Source organism: Suricata suricatta, chromosome 3 (assembly GCF_006229205.1).
Source record: "Suricata suricatta isolate VVHF042 chromosome 3, meerkat_22Aug2017_6uvM2_HiC, whole genome shotgun sequence".
Classification (NCBI taxonomy): domain Eukaryota; kingdom Metazoa; phylum Chordata; class Mammalia; order Carnivora; family Herpestidae; genus Suricata; species Suricata suricatta.
The window spans coordinates 50,180,796-50,204,776 of record NC_043702.1 but is presented as its reverse complement, the minus strand read 5'-3'; the positions used below and the strand labels follow the sequence as shown (position 1 = coordinate 50,204,776).

Below are 23,981 nucleotides of genomic sequence, written 5' to 3'. Positions count from 1 at the left end.
CTTCTATAGTCCATTTTTTCCTCACTCATTTGAAGTATTACCTTATCATATGTTAAATTCTTATTTGCTTGTGTTTGTTTCTATCCTGTTCCATTAATATACTCTTTCTCCTCTTTCAATGTTCTCTTTCTACTTCAAAAGTATGTTTTCAAAGCTCGCTTTGCAATATTTGAATATCTTTTCAGGCTATTTCTCTCATTGCTTTCATTCTTCTGTATTTTCTTGTATCTTTTCATGACTTTCATTCAAATGATTTCTAGAATAATTTTTCTTTACCCCCAAACTGATTGTTATTCTCTTTGGAGTTCATTAGATTATAAGATTAAGTAAACTTAAAAAAGAAACAAAATCTATTTTTTTCATAGATCTGTTATCACTCATTAATTTTGAGCAAGGCAATTATATCCTGAATCTCTACCCCTCCTGTCACCCTACTAAAGCCAAAGTGCAATTTAAAAATTGTCAGATAGAGTGAATGTCCAGGCTTATCTAGGGAACAAAAGCCAAGAAGATATTTATGTCTTAAATATTTGGGAATTGGACAAAAGATAGTTTTGCCTTGTATTGTCTAGATAAATAATGTAAGTTTATATATGTACATGTATGAATTCCAAGATTCCCTTTCTTCTAATTTCAGAAAGAGTGGTTTTCTGTAATTATACTTATCAATTTCCAGATAAATACACTTATCTTACTTTTTGGCCATTTCAATGACTGAATATTTACAAAATAGAAGTTAACTATCAATTTTATACTTGCCTTTCCTTTTTCCTCTTATTTCTTATTAATTATGTCAAAATTTCTTTATGTGGCCTCTTAATTATAATGTTATTTCAGTCAATATTTATTAATCTCTCGGGCCTAAGTTTGTAAAAATAGCCCCATATTAATCAATAGACTCATTTTCTTCTGTGAGTATGGTTGGATGGATGGTTGTATTCCCTTTGAACTAAATCTCTTCTTTCATGAATGTCATGCTATATAACTTGACAATAAAGATTGGGTTTATTGGAGGGACTTTGGGGTCTTAGATTTTTGCAAAGTCTCCTCTAATGATCTGTGGATAGTCAAAGTCAATTCATTGGTCATCCTTCATGTCCTCTAAATACTTAGATTTGAGTAAACTAAGACAGACAGGGAGGAACCAATGATTTGGGTGAATGGTAAAGTTACCTGTAAAAACTAGACAAGTTTATAATCATTATAATTACTTATCTGTGAGTTTATAAGCAAAGTAAAGGATCTAGTCACTTTATAAGTACACCCCTTCATTTTTCTACACACTTTTCCTGGCTTAGTATGGGAAATAAAGGAGCAGACCAGCCCAAGATAGAGGGGAAAAATAATTAATGCCAACAGATAACTTAACTTGAAGAGAACCAAAATTAGCCATACTATCTTTGGGTGCCACTGGTTGCAGACAAGTGATTACAGGTTTTCACTCATGTATAGGGTTTCTATGATTTTTAAAAAATAGTTTATTGTCAAATTGGTTTCCATGCAACACCCAGTGCTCTTCCCCACAAGTGCCCTCCTCCATGACCACCAATTCTCTTTCCCTCCCCCTCCCTCTTCAACCCTCGGTTTTCAGTATTCAATAGTCTCTCAGGTTTTACATCCCTCTCTCTCCCCAACTCACTTTCCCCCTTCCCCTACCCATGGTCCTCCATTAGGTTTCTCCTGTTTTCCTGTTAGACCTATGAGTGCAAACATATGGTATCTGTCCTTCTCCGCCTGACTTATTTGGCTTAGCATGACACCCTCGAGGTCCATCCACTTTGCTACAAATGGCCATATTTCATTCTTTCTCATTGCCATTGTATATATAAACCACATCTTCTTGATCCACTCATCAGGTGATGGACATTTGGGCTCTCTCTGTGATTTGGCTATTGTTGACAGTGCTGCTATGAACATTGGGGTACATGTGCTCCTATGCATCAGCACTTCTATGTCCCTTGGGTAAATCCCTAGCAGTGCTATTGCTGGGTCATAGGGGAGTTCTACTGATAGTTTTTTGAGGAACCTCCACACTGTTTTCCAGAGCGGCTACATCAGTTTACATTCCCACCAGCAGCGTAGGAGGGTGCCTGTTTCTCCACACCCTCGCCAGTACCTATAGTCTCTTGATTTGTTCATTTTAGCCACTCTGACTGGTGTGAGGTGGTATCTCAGTGTGGTTTGATTTGTGTTTCCCTGATGATGAGTGATATTGAACATCATTTCATGTGCCTGTAGGCCATCTGGATGTCCTCTTTGGAGAAGGGTCTGTTTATGTCCTCTGTCCATTTCTTTACCAAAACTATTTTTTTACACTAATCTTTAGAATATTGAATTTAGAAATAAAATAAAGAAACATATGACAATATTTCTTCATATAAAGTTATGTTTTATGCTTTTAGCACCTTGTTATTTTTTAACAAAAGAATTGTGTTATAAATTTTAGCTCGTGGCAATAAATTAGCAAAAACTGAGTTCACTTTGTATATCATAACCACCTACATTTAGCACACATGTTCAGCAAAAGATTTAGGAACTGTTTTTCGAAGTTCTCATTAACTGAGATAAATTACCAGAATATCTATAATAGTAAACTGTTCAAGTACGTATTTTCTTTCTTGATCATTTTATATAGGTCTCATAAATATCAACAGCTGATATGCTTGTCTTTTGGGACATTCTTAAATGTACCATTGGCACTAGAACTCAGTATTTTAAAGGTTCTAAATGTTAGAGAAGTTGGCTAGCCATAGGACACTAATCAAACCCAACCCAAACTCAAACCCAGCCAATGAACCTTATCTCATCTCCAAGGTCTTTTTGTTTCTGAAACATCTTGTGGAATCTGTGTAGACCAGAGTGGTTTTTCCTAAGGGAACTAATTATTTATAGAAACAATGGTGAGGGTAAATTTGAAGTCTACCATGACATTTTGAGCAAGAGGAATTAAAAGAGCGAAAATGCTACTGCAAAATATAAGTTATTCTGGAAGTGTTCTGGCTTTGGGGGGAAACGGTGACATTAATCAAAATAACCCTGGGATGGGTCCCACATAAACATGTCAGATATTATGATAATGAGTTAACTTTCTGATTACTTGCCAATGTGGCATTCTGAGAAGGCATAGGCTAAGTGAGGATGGGGGATGAGTTATCATATGGCAACACTCTGAAACCACTAGGTCCTGAACAGAAACATGAAGTTAAGATGTGGATGCAGAATGAGAAAGATGAAATAATAGAAGGGGAAATGCCTGCTTCACACTTGTGGCAAGGGAAACCTTGACCAATGACATTTGGATTAAAGAGTTATACACTGTTAGTAGAGTCAGAGAATAAAACCAATGTGAATATTTCAAGCAGAGAGAATTTAATATTGGACACTGTTTACATAGGTGATGTATGGGCCAAGGAGCCAAATAGGAGATAGTGAGCAAATCCAGAGATTAATCACATCAGGAAGCCACCAGACTTTTAGGACTGGTGGGACACAGTGGAGGTGGTATTACTGGAGCCCAGAGACTGGGACTGTGCAATGGAAGCTAGAACCACAGAGTGAGGAGCTCTTTGCTGGAGATGGAATCAGAGAGGCAACTCGGTTAAGGTTAACAATGTCACTGAAGGCAGAGAGGAGGGAAGAAATACTTTGGCCTCACTCCTTAGCAGTCTTCTAGGCTTTTATCATCGCCTACCATCAGCCAAGAATACCTACAAGCTAGAGGGCAAGGAAGCTTAGGAAATGTGGCTTCCTGTAACAGAGAGTACAGGAAGGGAAGGACTCAAGGAGATCTGAGCAAAAAGAGGCACAGCCAGCCAGTTCATCTTGCCTTATCTAACACAGAGTATTTTAAAGTTTTGAGGGTTGCCTCCCAAGAAATTTTGGAACATAAGTATTGGTGAAAATGTGATATTTTCCTCTCCTCTGTAAGTGCAATCCAAACAAAATTTCAAATTCTATTGAAATAAAATAATGTGATGGTCATCTAAAATAGGAGCACATGAATGTTCAGTGTCCAGACTAGACTTCAGTCTACATTTCCCCCTTCATTTCTTTATCTTGTCTTGTATCACTGTATGCTGCTTATCTAGTTATCACAATGCTGAGAATCTTCAAAAAAAGAATAGTTCTGCCATTTTTTAAAAAACTGATGAAAGTTTTACATGATGCTAGAGTGGTTTTGAAAAGATAATTGTGCTCCTCCTGTTTTGTCATTACAACTGAACTTTATTTTGTGTTCTGCAAGTGATCTATGATCTCCTAGCTAGAGGATTTTAAAAGACTCCTATTTATAGATGTTTTACCTCTGACTTTCTACGGGATTCTTGGAAAACACTTATCAGAGATTATGCTTACCTACATGGAAATAAGAAAGAATCCAAAGATGGAGAAATGGAGATACAAATGGGAGCATCATGGTGCCGCCAAATAAAGAAATCACTGTTCTGTGTTATTTGTTTTGGTTCCCCTTTTGTAGAACTGTGAGACTGAGTCTGGTATTTGGTTGAAAATAATAACTAATGCTTATTGAGTACTCACTATTTGCCAGATAAAATTTTAAATAATTCACATGTGTTACCTCATTCAATACTCAAAACAAATCTACGAGGGTGGTACCTTTATTACCTTGTTTTATAGGTAAAGTAAACCAAGGAGAAGAGGGGAATTTGACCACCCACCTGGTATGTGGCAGGGGGAATATCTGAACTCTGCACCTCATTCTCAGAGCCCACGCGGTACCATTGTGGTATGAAGCCTGCTCTCTCAGGTAGTCTCAAACAGGGAAACCTGAAGGACTAGTAACAAACCCACAGAACTTTGTCAAGAGCAGAGGTGCTGATCTGAAGAAGAAATGGGTTAATAAAGTCCTTCTAAGTCTCTCTTTGGACAATTGTGCTTGAACATCTACCAACAGAGGGAAAGACTTGTCTGGTGTCAAAATGGAAGTCATGGTCAGTTTGACCTGGCTTCTTAGGTATTTTACATAGATCTGGCATATTAGTTAGTTCATCTATAAATAATAATGGGTATTCGTCTCATAGGGCAGTTGTAAGAATTAAATGAAATAATATAAATAAGGTAGAAATGATAGAAATAAAATAATATAAGCAAATGAAATATTATAGTAATTACCATACTCAAAGGTAGTTGTTATAATTATTGCTATCTTTGTTCATATTGTTAAGTGAAGGAGAGGATCAATTTGGAACCCAGATTACCCCCTGCCTATATTATTATGATAAGTCCTAGTTAACCACTGATTCATCCATCCCGTCAAATTTAACTTGCCATATAAGCACCTAATACTAATGAACCCTTCCAAAGACTACAGCTTAAACTATGGTTTAATTCTAGATTTTCTACCCTTACTTAAGAGCAAAGCAAACAAAAATCAATTCCCCATTGAAGATCTCTTTCAGGCCTACACAAACAGTAAAAATTTCTTTAGAGCTTTAATATTGTTTTCAATATGGACCCAAACTACGTTGTAATAGTAGCTCTTTGGTCTTCTTCATGAGTTAAGTTCCTAGAACATTCAAACTGTGTAATATTCCCTAGACTTGTCCTATGTCTCTGTTTTCCTTGTCATGTGGTATTTCCATTCTACCTAGAAAATCACCCCTTCCTTCAACCTACCCAGTTGTTTCTCTATCTTAAGTCTATTTTACATGAATGTATTCCACAAAGCCTTTTGTTATCTATTCAAATAAATGTGATCTCTCTTTAATCTCTGAACACAGCCATGATTTGCTCCTTACTTATGCAGGTATCATTTAACCCCTTGTATTTTGAAATTATCTTACCTGTCTTTTTAAGATAAAGGCCCAGGAACTGATTTTGTATCTGCAACATTTATTGTGCCTTGCACAGAGAAGTCCTACAAAAAATATTTGTAGAATTACATTTAATATAGAGAAATTTTTGAGGAATACAATTTCCACTTCAGTTCTCAGTCGTGGTCCTGCTTCTCTGCTCAGCTGTTTGTGGCTAAAGACTTTCTTCCTTGGTTTCAGACTAACTATTGTCCAAGTAAACTATGCATCAAAGAGGCCTTCATTGGAAAGAGATCTTTAATGAGAAACATACTGCCATGCATTTTGCTGTTACATGAGGCCAAAAGAGTTTTGCATTTAAATCCAACCTACTACAGCCTTTGGAATGACTCTTTGACAATTAAACATGTGCATGTACATATAAACTCTCTTTATTGAACAGAGAAACATTCCACCAAACAAAGCTTGTTTTTCCCAGCCACCAAGGGCATAGGCATCTTTTGAAAGAATCAAGATCTTCTTCACCAACTCCTTTCCTCTGAAGGAGATCCTGTTACTTCAAAGGCAGGAGATAACTCATAGCTCAGAACACACATACATGTAGAAACCAGGTTCTACTTCTTTTCTTCTTTTCAAATTTATAGATACTATGGAAGTTGGTAAGATCAATTGAAAAAGAAAAATTCTGATTTCTTGAATTTTATGTTTATATCCTGATGAAGAATGTGGTAGAAAAGTGAACATATTTTAAATCAAGGGCCATAAATGTTTTTGTTGCTATCATCTGGCAGTAGGGTTTGCTGGGAGTGTGTGAGTATACATTAAACAGTGTGGAGTGAACTATTCTGTGAGGGAAAACAGGGTAAAATGCAAAGCCCCAACCTTTCAGATTTGTGTCTACTGAGGGTCTCTAGCAGTGTGGCAAGGCTCCAGGCTTGAAGCACTTAGCCATTGCATTTGGATTTTAAAAGTTCCCAAGCCATAAATTCTGGTTGCAATAGAGCTGATAAAAAGAATAATACCCTAGGAAGTATTAATATATAAATATAATAATTTGAAAACTTGAATGATCTCAGGTTAAAGTTTCTGAATGTATGTAATCTGATTTTGACCAAAGTGACATTACACTTCTACAGTTCTGCATAAATCGACCCCAAATTGCATAATCTCACTTTAAAATTAGCACAGAGAAAGAGTGCTTACAGAGAGCATAAGGCAAGAACACAAATATGGCTACAACACATCATACCAATGATTCACATAGTCTGAACTCTCATCCTCAAAGTAGCCAATATCATATTTTGGTAGGAAAAAAATTAACAAAGGAGATCATGTCTTTACAAATGGGCAGAATGGCTTCTTTAAAAATATTTTATCTCTGTAAAATTTAGAGTGTTTTATCTCAATACAAGTATAAGCAGATTAACCAATCCTTCTTATCCGTACCAGTAGTCCTGCCATTGAGAAGAACACCGTTGATAGGTGGAAATTTTTCTTGGAATTTCTCAATGGACACAGCCAGTTGACACAGCTGGAATCAGTCATGAAATGGAGTGCATGGCTAATCAGTTTACAATATGGATATAAGATTTGACTGCTATTATCCTGCTTACAAGTGCTTAAAACAATGTCAATTATTTTCAATTGATTTGCTTTGAAACCTAGTCATATAGTTCTTTTGCCTGCCTAAAATAATAAATTGGTATATTTCCAGATTGCATTAATCAGTGTATGTTCTTGTAATACCACAAACACCAAGTGGCACTCCCTATTCTTTTATCATGCTGAAATATGTTTGAATCAAATATTGTTTCAGACCCAGATTCATTGGGTTTACCTCTGTCTTTACAGTTACATGAAGGGCAGATTGTGAAGAAAAGCATGCCTCTCTCAAAGTTAAGAATTTTTAAAATATATTTTGCTTTCCGTTAATAATCTTTTGTGAATCTGCCTTGTACATAAATACGATTGTTTTTATGTAGCTATTTGTATTTAATCCTATTACAGTTCAGCCACTGTGTAAAGAAGTAAGCAAGCCTCTTGTCAAAAACCTAGCTAGTTAAACTCTAAAAGTGTCACCTAGTTTGAATATTCAAGGATTTAGCAAGTTCAAGTAAGTCCAACTATTTGGGAAATGAGCATTGGCCTTAGAGTAAGAAAACTTGGGTTTCAATGTTAGTTCTACTGATGAATTGGTTGAATAGAGCAAAACTAATTTAAATTCTGAGTCTTCTTTTCTTTTTATTTGGGTTCGTAGTCTCTATCATAACTTCATTCTTTCATTTATCCAGTATTTATTAGATACACTTTATGTATTAAGCACCTTACTGGATTTTAGTGATACAAAGAATGAATAATTACTCAGTCTCTACTGTCCAATGAATTATCTATAAGTTAGAGGTATGTTATAAAGTATTTAAGGCACTATTGTTAGAGGTATCATAATTGATAGGGACCGAAATGCCAGGAAATTGAAGATGAAAGTGAATTTATTTCTCTCTACTTTGGGAGGGAGGCTTAAAAAGAGAGAACATTTAATATAGTCCCACCAAAGCAAGAAGAAGATGAACAAGCATGGACGTATGAATAGGACAGCATTTTTATAGAACTGTGAAGAACATTAAGAGACTGTTACAGGTACGGGGGATGGAGTGAGAGGAAATGCCCCTTTGCCATGGAAGTCTAACTGTAGTATCTATTGGTCTCACATCACTTTCATGCCTATCAATCCTTTCAAAAAGATTTAGTGGTTTATTCAAGCATTTGTTTTCTTTCAAAATATGTTCCCCCTGCTCATGTTATTTCGTGTGTGTGTGTGTGTGTGTGTGTGTGTGTGTGTGTGTGTAAGTGTTCGCTATGCTTCTTTTTATTAGGGATTTATTCAGATTTCTGGATGTGGGGGGAAAGATGATCAATCTTTATTTTCCAGAGTCATACTTGGAAAGTATCTTAGGGTAAGGAGTTATACTGGCCATCTATCATTCTTTTATAACATATGGTCTAAACTGCAAAAATAAATATGTTGGTCAACGTCCTATGATTTCAACACCTTGTCCTCATAAAATCCTTGGGTGATAACTTTTCAGTCCCACTCTCTGAACATTTATGTGGCAAAAAATTGTTCATAGCTGTGTAATTCAAGAAAGTTCTGTGTAAAATGTGAAATTTTATCTAGGTATTTTAAAAAGATTTTTTTAACATTTATTAATTTTTGAGAGACAGAGCATGAGGGGGGAGGGGCAGAGAGAGAGAGAGAGAGAGAGAGGGAAACATAGAATCCAAAGAAGGCTTTACTTTGAGCTGTCAGCACAGAGCCTGATGTGGGGCTTGAACCCACAAACTGTGAGATCATAACCTGAGTTGAAGTCGGACCATGACTGATTCGGCTACTCAGAGGACCCATAGGTCTTAAAGGATAAATTGAAAGTTAGTGGACATTTCATGCAGAGGAAACTCCATAAATAAGGTAAAGAGACAAAAAGACTCAGAGCAGGGAACATGAAGGAGGATAGAGGAAATATAAAGTCATAGAATGGGACATGACGATTGCTGGCATTGGGGCTTTACTCAATAGAAACTTTGGAATAACCAAAAATTTTACATCATAGGAATGTGACTGGAGTTATTCTCTAGGAAAATGAATTGTAGGTCAGACCGTAGAGAAGACTGGGAATATAGATTGCAGCTAGTGAATACTCAGAGAATAAATACATGGTAAAAAAGGAATTATGATTGCAATATGGAGAAAAAAGGGGAGAAATGGGAGATACATTGTGGAAGTAGAATCAATCAACAAGTAATTGATGGGAAAAGGGGGCTAAAATGAACCCAAGTTTTGGAACTGAAGTGATGTTAGTTCCATTAATAGAAAGTGAGGAGGAGGAAGAGAATATTTCAGGGAGAATATAATGACTTAATTAGTTACACATATATAATATTAGTGGAGATAATGGACTAATAAAATTAGCTATGTTGAATCAGAGGAAATAAAACCACTTCAGTTGTTTAACATCTGTGTCTGTTTCTTTTCTGGTCTTTGACTATAATAGACTAAAATTAAAGGTGAATTACAATTACAAATCTATCCTCCCAAGTTACTGGGAATTAAGTTCAATATTGTTCTAATCTAATCATACAATGTCTTCATCAATGTAGCCTCTTTTCACACTAAAATGTGTTCCCTCACCTAGGTCTCTAACTCGGCAGTCTCAATTAGATCATCAGCAAACAGAGAATCTCTGTCTCTCCCCTGCTGTATGACAGCTGGAAAAGGTTATTGGTTTTGAACTCAGATAGCTTCTGTGTCTTTCTCTTTCTAAACTCCCGTAATTAATCTTTTGCAGACTGACAATAATTCTACTGTCTTCATTTTGCAACACTCCAGATAACTTACTACTATGTTAAAAAAGAATGGAGATACTCATTCAGGTTTCTTCAGTTCTGCTAAACGCTGTCAGGTCAACATTCTCAACACAACTAAGCAGGGACAGATGGTGCCCATCTCCTCAGTGACAGAATCATTCAGCAATGTCAAAGGCATTTACATTCTTGAGAGAGGGAAAGATGCATTACGACCAAACATTTCCCACCATATATATTCCAGAATACAGAACTTAAGCCTCAATAAAAATTCATGTCCAATTATGTTAAAGTGTAATTACACAAATCATTTAGAAATAAACTCAGTTACTTTGTTTTATTATCAATTCTCCAAGGACCTTTCTAGAAGGGCATTAGTGTGCTTGATTCGAAGGTGCTACCCAAATGATTATGTAAAATGCAAAATTGGACACAGTGTCCTCTAATGAATCATATGTATTTTAAACTGTTGCAATAAAATTGAAAAAGGAAAACTGAAATGTTGTTTAGGAAAATGGCCATGAATTTGGGTAACATAAACTATGTCTTGTCTCTCCTAATCATGTTTCATATCCTTTATTTTATATGTTACTGCAATGCATTTATCTGTATCGGTTCTATAAATAGGATTTTAAATTATCTGCTAAAATAACTTGTAAGTTTGATACTAATGGCATTTTAAACATTTCCCATCCTATTTCCTTCTTTACTGTAAAGATAGCTAGTAATAGTTTTTGAAACTATAATTTGGAACTCCTGAAAAACCTAGAGACCTGAATTTTGTCCCAGTTCTGACATTAACTATTTCCATAATCTTTGACAACTGTCTTATTTTCTCTGAATCATAGACTTTTCATATATAAAGGGAAAATTTTATTTAGCTAGGATCTCCTCCATTTTTGAAATTCTATTGTTGAATGATTTCCTCAGATGAAAACAGCAAATAGATAAAGATTTAAATGTATAGTTTAGTGAAATAAAAAGGTTTATTTTTCCTCATTAAAGTTCTATTATTTTCTGGCCTAAAAATATTAATTAAAAAACCTGTAAGGTTGAAAATAGCAATATTTTATCTTGAAAATACCCATTCTAGGAGCACATCTTCATTTTCTGTATTGTTTCTACCTCCCAGCTTTTCTACCTGCAGGGATTATGTCTTCTGAAAGCATCTACTTCACTAGTTGAACTATAATTATGTCGAAGGAAATAAACGTGCATTGCCTGTATTTATTCAGCTACTCTTAGCTTGTTGATTTCACCCTCATTAGTATGTTTAAAATATTTAGGGGTTCGTGGGTTTGAGCCCCACGTTGGGCTCTGTGCTGACAGCTAGCTCAGAGCCTGGAGCCTGCTTCTGATTCTGTGACTTCCTCTCTCTCTGACCCTCCCCTGCTTGTGCTGTTTCTCTATCTCTCAAAAATAAATTAATAACATTAAAAAAATTTAAAAAATATTTAGGGGTAAAAATGAAAAAAGTAGCAGCTCTTTAAACTCAGAGATACCTGGGGAGTTAGCTGGAAGTCAGCTACCTGTTTATCTTAGATGTATGTTCCACTGTGTTGGGATGGATGACCACACTGCTTCATCCTCTCCAAGCCCTTCTGCCACTAAGTCTATCTTGTGGTCTGATATGAAAACTCACTGAGCTCCATGACTTGGTTTTAGATAGTGGTGACATCATAAATCTGTCAAAGACAAAACAGAAATATGAATTTGAATTAACATCATAAATGTTTTTATTATATAAAATTAAGGTCATAGAAAATAAATTTATAAAATTGGGGTCATAGAAAAAAATTTTAAAACTTTTAAGTCATAAATGTCTAATTGCTTGGCTTTCTTTTTCTTCCATTTTAATATATAATTTACATAGAATAAAATCCAGATTTTTAGTGTACAATTCTGTGAGTTTTGACAAACTTAGCACAGTTGTGTAACCACAACTCAAATCAAAATATAGAATGGTTCTCTGACCCTGTTTCCCGTTTTCCACATTCTCCTTTGTAGTCAATCTCTCCACCTGTCTCAGACTCTAGCAGTCACAGGTCTGTTTTCTCTCCCTGTGGTTTTGTCTTTGCAAGACCATCACATAGTGAAATCATACAATATGTAGCCTTTTGTGTCTGGATTCTTTCTCTTAGCATAGTGCACTTGGCGACATCCATGTTATGGCATATATCAGTAGTACCTTCCTTTTTGCTGCTGAATAGTACTCCATCCATTTATGTCACCACTTTGTCTGCCTATTTCTTTTTAAAAAGTTTTTTAATGTTTATTTTTGAGAGACAGAAAGACAGAGTGTGAGCAGAGGAGGGACAGAGAGAGAAGGAGACACAGAATATGAAGCAGGCTCTGAGCTGTCAGCACAGAGCCTCATCCGGGGTTTGAACTCATGAATCTTGAGATCATGACCTGAGCAGAAGTCAGACGCTTAACTGACTGAGCTAGCCAGGCACCCCTGTCTGCCTCTTTCTTAGTTGAAAGTCATTTTGATTGTTTCTAGCTGAGGGGGTTATAATAAAGCCAATATAAACATTAACATCCACATTTTTGCATGACTGTAGGTTTTCATTTTCCTTATTACATACCAAAGAATGAGATTTCGGAGTGATATGGTAGGTTTATATGGCTATGCCACTTTGCAGTCAAATGCTCTACCCCTGAGCTACACCCCCACATAGGCTATGCCATTTTGAATTTCCACCACCAGGGTATGAGTCCTGGTTGTTCTACATCATTGTCAGCAACTGGTACTGCCATTTTTCAAAACTCACTCTAATAGGCATGAAGTGGTATATAAATGTGGTTTTAATTTGCATTCCCCTAATTTCTAATTGTGTTGAGTATCTTATGTCTTCATTTGCCCCTTGTATACCCTCTTTGGTGAAATGACTATGCAAATATTTTGTATACAGTGTGAGATACCAATCAAATTGTGTTTACGAAACAGGAATATTAAATTTTTCTATCATGATTTGTTGAAAAGATTATCTTTTCTTCATCAGTGTGTTTTACACCTTTGTCAAAATCAATTAACCATACAAATGAGAGTTTTTTTCTGATGCTTTATCCAGTTCCACGGATCAATATGTCTATCCCTTCCAATACACTACTCTGTAATGATTAACGTATGACAGGTCTGAAAATCAGGTACTGTGAGTACATTATCTTTGTTCTTCGAAATGGTTTTGGGTATTCTTTTTTTTCCCACTAAGCAAAGAACTTTATTAATCTTACTTCAAACTTTATTCCCAGGCTTCTTCAGCTTAATTAGCTGCAACGAATTAATTGGGTATAAGCAAAAACTAAAATGTGCTGCAGTGTCCAAGGGGCTTGGACTTAAAAATATTAGAAATCTAGAACAAAATTTTTAAATAGTAGTCATAATATAAAATAGCAGCTCCCAGTAACTTCGTTTTATCTTCTTCAGAAGTTGACTCAGTTCAGTTTGCTTCATTCTTGGAAGCTTCATCAAAATTCCTTACAAGATCGGAAACTTCATCATCATCGTCCTCTCTGGTAGCCAGAGGTCCCTTTCCATCCACAGATGGTGCGGGAAGAGCTTCAGCCCGTCTTCTTAAACTAGTCAGACCGCTGCACCCAGCTGGTTTAAGATACTGGGTAGCATTTCTGTCAGCTGCTTTGTCTCAGGGTGGCCTGTGATGATGAAAGTGTTTGCTGCCAGGGATGCCTGAACTTGAGGGTTGTTAAAGTGGATCACAGCTCCTTGGTTTGTGAACATATCCACTTCTTCAATACCAGAGACAGTGTTTACCCCTAACTTCTTTAAGGAGTACTAAAGTTTATCATGTGCTGTCGCTGTTCTATGAACCATGTTCTTCTTTTGGCGAGCAGTTCCTTTCCCACCAGTGTGCACTTGTGCTTGCAGTTCAGCGAGTTTCTCCTGGTTCATGAGAACTTTCCTTTCATCCTGCTGGAGCAGAAATGGAACCCTCTGGGGGACTACGGTTGGCGCTCAGGAGGTTCTCGGGTGCACCAGCTGAGATTAGGCGCACACACGGGGACCCAAGATCGCACCTAGAGGGTTGGTTTTGGGCATTCTAATTCCTTTGTGTTTTCATAGACACTTCAGAATCAGTTTATAGGTTTCTTTTTAAAAAAATATGCTTGTTGATGGAATTGCTTTGGCTCTCTAGATCAGTTATTTAAAATAGCTTCATTGAAATATATTGCATATGCTGTACCATTTGCCTATTTCAAGTATACAATTCAGTATATTCAGAGTTAGATAACCATCACCGTAATAAACTGTAGAACTTTTTGGTCACATGGTTTTTTAAAAGATTTTAATTTTAAGTAACCTCTATACATAACCTAGGGCTCAGAGTCACACACTCCACTGACTGAGCCAGGCACCCATTTTAGAACTTTTAAATACCCCACAAAGAAACTCACCAGCCCTTAGTCAACTCTCATAATCTCCCACTCCCCAGCTCTAGGCAAACCACTAATCTACCTTCTATAGACTTGCCTATTCTAGCCATCTCCTATACGTGGAATAATATAACATGTAGTCCTCTGTTCTTGGTTTCTTTCACTTAGCATATTTTCAGAGCTTATCCATGTTGTAGAATGGATTAATGCACTTCATTTTTTATTGCTGAAATATTCAATTTTAAGGACATATCATATTTTATCTATTCATTAGTTGACAGAATTTTAGGTTATTTCCACTTTTTACTTGTTTTGAGCAATGTTGCTGTGAATATCATACGCAAGTTTTGCATGGACATATATTTTCATCTTTCTTGGGTATATACATAGGAGTGAAAATGCTGTAGTTTGATAACTATATGTTTAACCACTTACGGAACCACCACATTTTTCCCAAAGCATATACCTCATTTTACAATCCCATCAATGTCTGCAAGTTCCAGTTTCTTCACATTCTTACCAATACTTCCATTCTTCTATTTAATAGTTGTGCAGTCATATCTCATTGTGATTTTGATTGCATTTCCCTGATGGCTAATGATGTTGAACATCTTTTCATGTTCTTAATTGACCATTTGTATATTTTCTTTGGAGAAGAGTCTATTCAGATACTTTCTCTAGTTTTTAATTGGATTAGTTTCATTTTTGTTGTTGTAGTAGTTCCTTATATATTCCAGATACAAGCGCCTCATCAAATATATGATTTACAAAAATTTTCTGCAAATATTTGGGCTTTCTTTTCACTTTACTGATGGTCTTTTGAACACATTTCTTTTTTTCATTTTGATGATGTCCGTTTTATTTTTGCTTTTTTCACCTGTGGTTTTGGTGTCCTATCTAAGAAGGCATTGTATAATTAAAGGTCATAAACATGCACACCTATGTTGTCTTATAAGAGTTTGATAGTTTTGGATTTTAAATTTAGGTTTTTGGTGTATTTTGATGATACTTGATAGTATAGGGTGAGGTAGAGGTCAAGCTTCAGTTTTTGAGGGGTATTCAGTCATTGCAGCACCATTTGTTGAAGACTTTTCTTTCCCCATTAAGTTGTTTTTGGAACTCTTGTTGAAAATCAATTGATCATAAATATAAATATAAGGGTTCACTTCTGGAACCTCAAATTTATTCCATGTATCCATAAGTCTGTCTTTATGCCAATACTACATAGTCTTGATTAGGTTTACAGTAAGTTTTGAAATTGGGAAGTATGCATCCTCTAACTTTGATCTTTTACAAAGTTGCTTTGGCCATTTTAAGTCCCTTTGATTACCATATGGATCTTACAGTTAGATTGTCAATTTCCACAAAGAAATTAACTAGGATTTTTATAAGGATTGCATTGAATCTGTAGAATATTTGGGGATGTCCTATTTTAACAATATTAAGTCTTCTGATCCATAAATATGGAATATCTTTATATTTTTTAAATGTTTTAGTTATTTCAACAGTATTTTGCAGTTTTTAGACTATAGTTTTCATTCTTTGTTTATTTTTATTTTTAATTTTTTTATGGCTTTTATTTATTTTTGAGAGAGAGAAACAGTGCAAGCAGGGGAGGGGCAGAAAGAGAGGGAGGCACAGAATCAGAAGCAGGCTCCAGGCTTTCAGCTGTTAGCACAGAGCCTGATGCGGGGCTCGAACCCACAAATCATGAGATCATGACCTGAGCTGAAGCCAGACGCTCAACCGACTGAGCCACCCAGGCGCCCCTGTTTAATTTATTTTTAAATATTTTATCTTTGTTATGTGTTCGTAAATGGAATTGTTTTCTTGTCTTCATATTCAGAATGCTCATTGACAGTGTATAGAAATACAATTAATTTTTATAAATTGATCTTGTATCCTGCAACTTTGTTGAACTTGTTTATTAGCTCTACTAAGTTCTTTGTGTGTATATATGTCTGTGATGTGTGTATATGTGTGTGTGTGTTTCCTAGGATCCTCTATCTATGAAATAGTTTAATTTTTTAAATTTCCAATATAGATGGGTTTTTTATTTTCTTGCCTCATTGAATATCAAATACAATGTTGAACAGAAGTTGTGAAATCAGACAATTTTGTCTTCTTCCTGATCTGAGGGGAGAAGTGTTCAGTCCTTTTTTTTCAATGCTTATTTATTTTTGAGAGAGAGAAAGAGAGACAGAGTGTGAGCTGGGGAGGGGCAGATAGGAGGGAGAAGCAGAATCCAAAGGAGGCTCCAGGCTCTGAGCTGTCAGCACAGAACTGGATGTGGGGCTCAAACCCACGAACCATGAAATCATGACAGCCGCAGGAGGACACATAACGAACTGAGTCCCTCAGGAGCCCCAAGTGTTTGGTCTTTTACCATCAAATATGATGCTAGCTGAGAGGTATTTTATTTTATTTTACTATTTTTTTAAAAATAGTTTTTTGTCAAATTGGTTTCCATACAACACCCAGTGCTCTTCCCCACAAGTGCCCTCCTCCATCACCACCACCTCTTTTCCCTCTCCCCCTCCCCTTCAACCCTCAGGTCATTTTCAGTATTCAATAGTCTCTCAAGTTTTGTGTCCCTCTCTCTCCCCAACTCTCTTTCCCTCTTCCCCTCCCCCTGGTCCTCCATTAGGTTTCTCCTGTTCTCCTGTTAGACCTGAGTGCAAACATATGGTATCTGTCCTTCTCTGCCTGACTTATTTTGCTTATCGTGACACTATCGAGGTCCATCTTTACTATTTTTTAATTTAACTTAATGAATTTAATTTAATTTAATTTAATTTATTTATAAGTGCCCTTTAGGAAGCCGAGGAGGTTTCTTTCTATTCGTATGTTGTTTAGTGAGTTTATGATGATGAGTTTTATCAAATGTTTTTTCTGCATTTATTGGGATGATCATATGATTTTCCTCTTAATCTATACATATGGTGAATTTCATTGATTGATTTTTAGATGTTTAACCAGTCTTGGATTTTTAAGATAATGCTTTACTTGGTCATAATATATTATCCTTTTTATATATTGTTGAATTAGATTTGCTATTATTGTAACAGATTTTTTTGTTTATATTTATGAAATATATTAACCTATGGTTTACTTTTTTTATACTATCTTTTTCAGTTTTGATGTCAGAGTAATGTTAACTTCATAGGATGTGCATTAATTTTCTGAAAGAATTGTGCAGAATTGGTATGATTTCTTTAGTAAATTTTAATGGAATTTGTCAGTGAATCCATTTAAGCCTAGAGTTTTCTTTGTGGAGAAATTTTTAAAATATAGTTTCAAATCTTTATTATATATAGGGTTTTTCAGGTGAGCATTTCTTCTTTAGTGATGATTCGCTGTTTGTGTCCTCAGAGGGAGTTATTAATTTTACTTACATTTTCAAATTTATTTACATGAAATTTTCATTATCTATATAATCCCATTAATAGGCTGGGATGTGCATAGATGCTGCTTTTCTTATTCCTAGTATTGGTGATTTGTGTCTTTTCTATTTCTCCCCTGACAATCTGGCTGGAGGCTTATCAGTTTGATAGGTCTTGTCAGAGAATTATCTTTGGGGTACCTTAAAAGCATGCTTAAGGTGTTGGAGAGAAAAAAGAATGAGCTTGCGAATTTGCATAATTTTATGCTTAGGATATTAAGGATCTGCAAGGGGAATGCCCCAAAAGAGAAGCTTCTGTTCATGTTTTATCTATCTGGAGTCAGTGGTTTTTGCTTTCAAATTTAACATGGAGGGAAAATACATCACTTCTAATCAAAAGGCAAAGAGAAATCTATCTTCTTTAAAAAGTAGAGCATTATATAATGATTTCTGTGTGAAGATAATTTGTTGAAAGCAACAACAATGAAACAAGCCACCAAAGACCTCTGTAAATCTAACTGCAAATAATAGCTCCAGGAGGGAAAGATTGATTGTATTACCTCAGAATCAAAAATGTTTCTAGTGTTTAGGGAATCATGGTCTCTTGATAACTGTCTATTCTCTAAAAATATTATCATACAAAGTACTTGCCATACTATAGATCGGAAACATAGCCATAATTTCATATAGGGGAGTTTACAATTGGACTGTAACAATCGAAGAAATACTGCAATCAGACTTGTAAAACACAGGCAAATTGATTATTTTAATAGGAGGATGAATAGAGTCTCTTTTCTCTCAGGATGGCATAGAATCTGTAGCATCTTCTTTGCTTATTCCAAAACTGAAGGAGATATCTTTTCCGACTCTTGTCTAGAAGGTTGGGAAAGATACAACATTGATGAGGAGTTGGGGTAGAAAATGACATCCAGAGTCATTTATACTCTCCATCTGCAATAATGTAGTTCTCTTTCCAATTAAACTCATATCACATTGAAAATAAATAGCTCCTTTGCTTTATGGTCCTGAAGGTGCTACATTGGAAGAAGACCGCAAACTACATTTGGGGAGTAAGTCATTTCTGATAAGTCAGTTTTCTAGTGGGATAGTCATAGATCTAGCATTTGAACCGACTGGCACTGCCTCTAAACAACATGCAGATTATAACTTTGAGGCCACAGAGGGCCACAGAAGAAAGTAGCAAATAAATGAGTATTTCCATGAGCATCTCCCTATTTATCAGTGCCACTGTCCCTTTCCTATTCTTGGTCTAAGGTTCTTTCCTTTGAGTTTAGAGGAATCTGAGCATAAGAGGGAAGTGATGCTTCCTGAATTCTAAGTCTTGGTCATAAAAAAAAATACAGTGTTCCCTTGGCGGCTCTTTCTCTTGGGATATATGAAAGTTAGCTACCCTGAAGCCACCATCCCAGAGAGATAATTTAGAGAGATTTTACAGACATAGAGAGAGATGCCCAAGGAATCCAAGCTGTTCCTGTCTCCAGCTGTTTGATTCCTCTTACCATCAATCACCAGATAAGTGAACGAATGAGTCTTCAGATCCTGACAGTCCCTAGACTTCAAGTTTGCTGAGAGAGACCCAGACATAATGAAACAGAGGCAAGTGGTCCCTACTCTCCCTCATCCTAAATCTTAACCCACAAAATCCATAAGCATAATCAATAGCGACTTTATGCCATTACAATTTTGGGTAACTTGTTACACAGCAGTAGGTAACTAATACAGATAGACATCTGAACTGAGGAACACCAAACTACAGAATGAGTGTGTGGTTTACTGTAAGAATTTTATTTGATAGGGACAATTTAATTTTTTCTAAAGTTTGAACTTGAGATAGAGAGATAAAGTAGGTTAACAGTAGGAACAGGAGTAAAAAGACACATAGAGAAAAATCAGTGGCAAACCTAACAAGCAAGAGGGTGGATACTATCCAAGCAGAGGATGAGTAGTGACCAAAAAAGAAACATTAAATAACTATAGCAAGAAAAGTAAATGGCTGAAAGTGAGAGCTTTGGAGCTAGACTCCCACATTCAAATTTTGGCTCTGTGTACTTGGGAAGTCACTTAAATCTTCTATGCTTTAATTTCTGTCTCTTATGTACACATCAAAGTAAGACAGGACAATGTCTACTACATGATCTCTGTTCAGTAATATTGATACTGATGCAACTCTTTTGCTAGGGGTGCAAAAAGTTAACCAAATAGAAAGAGCTATTCTGGAAACTAAAGTACGTGCAGTTCCTTATAGCGTTAAGGGATACCGTAGGCTGAGATCCTGTGACTTCTGGGTTTCAATGAGGCCCAACAGGATGTACAAGATTCTCACCTTGTTTATTTTAACAACTACTTGAGAGTACTATTATTCAAGAGAGTTGCTCTTTGTAATCAGAGAAGTTACTATTGATAGAAAGGCTCTCAGTGTATTTGTGATAAAGTGTACCTGTGTGTATCTGTTGGATAGACAAACAGATCCCCATATTTACATGACTGCCTCCTTTTTCTGTTTTTCAAAGCTCGGTGGGTTTACAATTACCTATAATTTTTAAAATATGTTTAATATCTCTCTGACCACTAAACTTTAAGCTGTGTAAGGGCAGTGGCTGCATTTTGTTCATGGCTGCACTGCCAGAATCTTGCTATAGGAAGAGTTCTCTGCCAGGCCGGAAATCTCTCCTGAAGAGTTGGAATGCCTGGGACCTTCCATTCAGTGAGTCTCACAGTAAATGATCAGGAATATGGAGGAGTGTTTGATGTTGGTTATTTGACCTGGTGAGCAAGCAGGCATAGAGCCAGCTTCTCTAGAGCAGTCCTGGGGTGGGATTATAAAAGAAATTGAGAATAGCAAAAGTAAGCATTTTTAAGGCTCTGACAGTCGCATCTTCCTAAAAGAGTGGTGTTTATGCATCATTTGGGGGCTCTGAAGCTTGTTGTTCCACTGGGACTCTTACTATGTTCCTAGCTCTGGGGCGTTCAATCACAGATGATTTCTTGTGTTCTTCTCCTATACTTTTTGCTCTTGGCATTTTTACTTTAGTCACTGTCCACCTTGTCACAGCCTTGTGCCAGGATAGTTCTGGACATAGAAAAATACTCAATACATATTTGTGAACTGTCTAACTGCCAAGAATGGTTCTTTAAAGTGAAATCATACAATTCTATAGAGATTACAGCTGAGGTTGGATAGACTCATCTTTTCTTTACTTTTTTCTTTGTCCATTTTCATATGGTTGCAAACTTCCTAAATTGAAGAAAGTAACCTCTGAATTTTCCCATGTGATTTGCTTCCTTTGAAAGAATACCCCATATACCTATTAAGGAAAACTGCTAAACATCTACAAAGGAAACACCAGAATTAACATGTAACCAAGAAATTCACTCTTGGAGATCAGCTACAGTGCTCTGGGTCGGCTCCCAGGCTTGTCAGTGGGTGGCAGAGTCATTGCCTGGCTGCCTCCACTGCTTAGATCTTACTCACGAATGGAAGATGGGAACAATCATGCTCTGTAGCATCTTGTTATCACAATCTGTGTATTTTTGTTGTGTCAAAAAGGAGGCATTGCAGCATGAATCAAATGCGCACCTGATCTTTATTATGGGAAAGCTCCTAAGTAGATTCCTGGCTCCTCTCATTAGGAGAAGCAGCAATAGAGAATGAAGAGAAGCTGGTGCTGTGACATTAGCCAAGTCCATTGGCTTATCTGTGCCTCAGTTTATCTTTGGTTATATGGTGCCTTATTTTTAGACATTTTAAAAAAGTTTTATTTATTTTGAAAACAAGTGAGAATGTGTGTGTATGCATGAGTGAGCAGGGAAGGGGCAGAGAGAGAGAGAGAGAAAGGGAGAGAGAGAGAATCTCAAGCAGACTCCATGCTGTCAACATGGGGCCTGACGACATGGGGCTCAATCCCAAGAACGCTGAGATCACGACTTTAACTGAAGTCAAAAGTCAGATGCTTAACAGTCTGAGCCTCTCATGTACTCCTTTCAACACTTTAAACAAAACCTTTCAAGCACACAGAAAAGTAGAAGAAATGGTACAGTGGACATTCATATACACACAATCTGGCTTCAACAATTGCTAATATGTTGCAAGATTTGCTTCATCCATGCATGCATATCTATTTATGATTTGTTGAGTCATTTTACAGTGAAGTATAGATGTCAGTACATTTCATCCTTAAATACTTCAGCTTACTATATTCAGAAATTAAAAATATTTTCCTCCATGATCAGAAGCCGATTCACAGGATGATTTTTCAAGTCCTAGCTCTGGATGTCTTGGACTTGGTTTTAAACAACATATGAGAGGAGAGACAGAGACAGATGTATCATGAAGCTCTTACCACTACAACTTCCAGCTCTGAATCATACAGGCTTCTTTTAAAGTCATTTACTTTAAACTTGTCAAGGAAAACTATCTTAGCCATAATCTCTTAAGACCATTATTTCATTTCAATCTGGCTTCTCCTCCCTTACAATATCCCCTGCTCCTCACCCCTCCCCCCAAACACACACAGTCATATCCAGGTGGGATTGGAATGGCTGTGAACATGTTTAGGACTGCACTTAAAACATAATTAGTTTGCTCACAATGACTGCTGTGCAATGTAAAGTTATTGTTAGCTCTCCAAGGGTATGAAAGACTTCTAGGAACACTCTTACTATCCATGGCTGGAAGCTTTTTTTTTTTTTAATGTTTATTTATTTTTTGAGGGAGGAAGGGGCAGAGAGAGAGGGAGACACAGAATCTGAAACAGGATCCAGGCTCCAAGTGGTCAGCACAGAACTGGATGCAGGGCTTAAACTCGGGAGCCACGAGATCATGACCTGAGCTGAAGTCAGAGGCTCAACTGACTGAGCCACTCAGGTGTCCCCAAGACTGGAAGTCTTAAAAAAACATGAATTAGTACCTGGTGCAGGAAGTACTTGGGGAATGAAGGAAACAATGGGTCAAAATCAATGGAGCCACAGCTAATCTGGGAATAGCCATCCAATCAGGATATGAGCAATTGGGAAACTGAGGATGTGATTCTCATGCATGTCTAATCAAAAAGCAAGTTCTCTCCTCTATCAGGAATATACTGGCTAATGTACCATGGATTAAGTATGCAGTATGTGTACTATGTGGAGGAACTGCACAAAATAGAACTTGTCAGAAACCCTGGTGCTGTATTACACAATGAATACTTCTGGGTGCAAAGTTGCATGTTTTATGTATCTAAATGTCACATTATGTTTTAGAGAATCTTGCTCATCTTTATCTAAGGAAGTCTGGCAGTTTTAGATGAAGTATCATTCAAAATTGTTACTGGTACTGGAAATGACAGATATATGTGTGAAGTAAATAAGGTAAAATGTTAACAACAGCCCAGTTTATGGGAATATGGCTGAGTATTGTGGTATTCTATGTGTAAAAGTTTTATGATGAAAACAATCACCCTATAAAATCAACTTAGTTTATAGGATAGAAGAATTTGATTACACAAGTATAGTGCTCACTACTGTAAAGCAGAAATTTAAAAGTGCATTTTGATTTGACTTACTAAGTATGAGTTAATTTCAGTTTAATTTTGTATATTTTTCATGACTGTTAACCAGAACAACATTCAAATATAACTGATATGAAGTATGTTGGCAGAAGCCAAAGGAAAAAAAAAGAAAAGAAAAGAAAAGGTAGGAGACTGGCAGAGGCTTTGAAATGTCAAATGCCCCCTTAGCATATGACAATAAAATTTAAAACCTCCAAGGTTAAAATCATTAAAATATTTTCTAATCAATAAAAGATAACTTTTCAGTCATACAAAAGCAAGACTAAATATCTTCCTGTTCTCTATATTACACTGTAAATTATCATCACGTGGAAAGGCAATCAAACAGCACCTAGCCAAGGGGCACGTGGATGGCTCAGTTGGTTAAGTTTGATTTTGGCTCATGTCACGATCTCACAATTATGAGACTGAGCTTTGGTCTGGTTGTGGAGCCTGCTTAAGATTCTCCCTTTCCCTCTGTGCCTACCCACTACAAGTGTTCACTCTCTCTCAAAAAAAAAAAATAGG

At 36.3% G+C, this 23,981-nt stretch overlaps 1 long non-coding RNA gene and 1 pseudogene across 1 annotated transcript in view; one reads left to right on the top strand and one right to left on the bottom strand.

Annotated features, from left to right (window-relative positions):
- The window catches only part of LOC115287656, a 321,244-nt gene that overhangs the window by 129,623 nt on the left and 167,640 nt on the right, over window positions 1-23,981 (top strand). The window lies entirely within an intron of this gene.
- LOC115287655 lies at window positions 13,574-14,049 on the bottom strand (annotated as a pseudogene).